Here is a 2744-nt window from a genome sequence, read left to right as displayed (position 1 = left end):
AAAAAAAAAAAAGTGTTTTCCAGCCGGGCGCGGTGGCTCACTCCTGTAATCCCAGCACTTTGGGAGGCGGAGGTGGGCAGATCACTTGAGGTCAGGAGTTTAAGACCAGGGCGGTCAACATAACGAGACCCTATGTTTTAAATATTTTTAAGTGTTTTCCCCTTGAATAGTGTGGTAAAATGTTTCAGGAAGATGCAACATGTTTTTCCTAGAAAGCTGGCCTTAACTTTTAACGTGAAGGAATGTTGACTAAGATGTATTTGAGGGCTCACATACAGGGAGAGCTGCAGCTTACTCCGACTCCGTGGAGAGGTACTTTCATCAAATTTCCTACCTTGAGAAAGTGTTGCCTTTTTTATGCTGCCGCAATCAGAGCCTCTGACAGTAGCTCAGTTTATCTGGTAAAGTCCTGTAGGAAGGAGTGTGACTCCCACTAATCCGGCTGAGGGGCTCATCCTTCACCTCAGGATCTTTCTGGAGGGTAAGGAAGCAGAGACTGACCAACTCACCTGTTTGTTCAGCTGCTCTTTTTTTGGGGACCTGCAACCCAGGCACACCATGGGAGCAAAGAGAGGGGCAGTCGCTAACCAGCTCCCAGGGCTTCTCCAGGCTTTTCCCTTGACTGATTTGCCAATTTCCAGCAACCCCTCCAGCCGTGTTTTCTTCTCCTTCCCTTATTAGCATATCTTCTGTCTTATCTTTCTTTTCTTTCTTTTGGAGACTGGGTCTCACTCTGACTGCAGCCTCAGCCTTCTGGGCTCAAGCAATCCTCCCACCTCAGCCTCCCAAGTAGCAGTGACCACAGGCGGTGCCACCACGCCTGGCTCATTTTTGTATTTTTGGTAGAGACACAAGATTTCACCATGTTGCTCAGGCTCTTCGTGAACTCCTGAGCTCAAGCGATCTGCCCGCCTTGGCCTTTCTTGATTTTGTTTTGTTTTTGTTTTGAGACAGAGTCTCGAGTCTCGCCCAGGCTGAGTGCAGTGGCACAATCTCGGCTCACGGCAACCTCTGCCTCCTGGGTTCAAGCAATTCTCCTGCCTTAGCCTCCTGAGTAGCTGGGACTACAGGCACACACCACCACACCGGGCTAATTTTTTAGTAGAGACGGGGTTTCACTGTGTTGCCCAGGCTGGTCTCAAGCTCCTGAGCTCAGGCAATCTGCCCGCCTTGGCCTCCCAAAGTGCTGAGATTACAGGCTTGAGCCAACTCGAAGTCCAGTTGTCTCTTTCTACCCCTTTGTAACTCTCCTCCCTCAGCCTTCTAATGCCAAAGTGCCCTCTGCCTTTCTTCAGTGCCCTCCCCAGAGTCCTTATCTGCTACACACCTACACACCTTTTTTCAGCACAGTTCCAGGGGCTCCTCTCTGGGCCCCAGCTCTCCTTTGGGTCTCTAACACTCTCCACGCCTGCATCCCACTCATCTTCCTTCTTTTAGTTCTGAATCCCTTTCCTGGGTGGTTTTCCTAAGTGCCAGGCTTTCCTGTAGTTCCCACCAGACTCTTTAAATGCTTCCTCAGGAGGACTGAAGACTGGCTAATTTTTTTTTTAAGATAGCAGTGGGGAGGGGAAGTTCTGGGGCTGAAGTCGGATAACCGGGGCCTGAGAAATAAAGATAAGAGGGTATACTCCTCCCCCAGGGGACAAAGGAGAAGGTGGATGGAGATGGGGAAACTGGGCCTCAGCCAGCACTGGGATGTTGCCACCAGCTCTGTCAACATGCTTGGGGAGCACACACACCACTTGCCTTGGCTGGACCGGAGACTGTGATCGCCACGCTTCCAACCCATCCCCCAACACCCAGGCTGGCATGGCCACACCCACAGTGCCCCAAGTACTGCCTGCCTTGCAGTGACTCACTTCCTCTGTATGGGCTGCTGAGGTGTCCCAAGGAGAGGACAGGCCATCTCCAGGCCTTCAGCCCAGAGTGTAGATATCTGAGCAGGCTTTGCAGATGAGCAAACATGCATGGAGCCCAAATGTGGAAGGTGGGTTTTTAGGTCAGGTGGGACTGTTAACACTGAAGCCTATTTGGCTAAGAAGCAGAGCCTGGCTAGTGCCTAAGAGGGATTCAGGGGCCAGGAGTTGCAGGGAGGAAACATTTCCTAACAAGAGGTGAAATAGCCAAGAGGAGTTTCTATGTATTCTGAAATCAGGCAATGGAAAGTATTTGCAGAAAAGCAATGTAGGGACCAGGCACGATGACTCATGCCTGTAATCCCAGCACTTTGGGAGGCCGAGGTGGATGGATCACCTGAGGTCAGGAGTTCAAGACTAGCCTGGCCAACGTGGTGAAACCCCCCGTCTCTACTAAAAATACAAAAATTAGCTGGGCATGGTGACGCATGCCTGTCCCAGCTACTTGGGAAGCTGAGGCAGGAGAATCACCTGAACCCAGGAGGGGAAGGTTGCAGTGAGCCAAGATCATGACACTGCTCTCCAGCCTGGGTGACAGAATGAGACTCTGTCTCAAAAATAAATAAAAGGCCAGGTGTGGCCGGGCACGGTGGTTCACGCTTGTGGTCCCAGCACTTTGGGAGGCCGAGGCGGGTGGATCACGAGGTCAAGAGATCGAGACCATCCTGGTCAACATGGTGAAACCCCGTCTCTACTAAAACTACAAAAAATTAACTGGGCATGGTGGCGTGTGCCTGTAATCCCAGCGACTCAGGAGGCTGAGGCAGGAGAATTGCCTGAACCCAGGAGGTGGAGGTTGCGGTGAGCCGAGATTGTGCCATTGCACTC

Source organism: Cebus imitator, unplaced genomic scaffold (genome assembly GCF_001604975.1).
Source record: "Cebus imitator isolate Cc_AM_T3 unplaced genomic scaffold, Cebus_imitator-1.0 Scaffold188, whole genome shotgun sequence".
Classification (NCBI taxonomy): domain Eukaryota; kingdom Metazoa; phylum Chordata; class Mammalia; order Primates; family Cebidae; genus Cebus; species Cebus imitator.
This window is presented reverse-complemented; position numbering follows the sequence as displayed.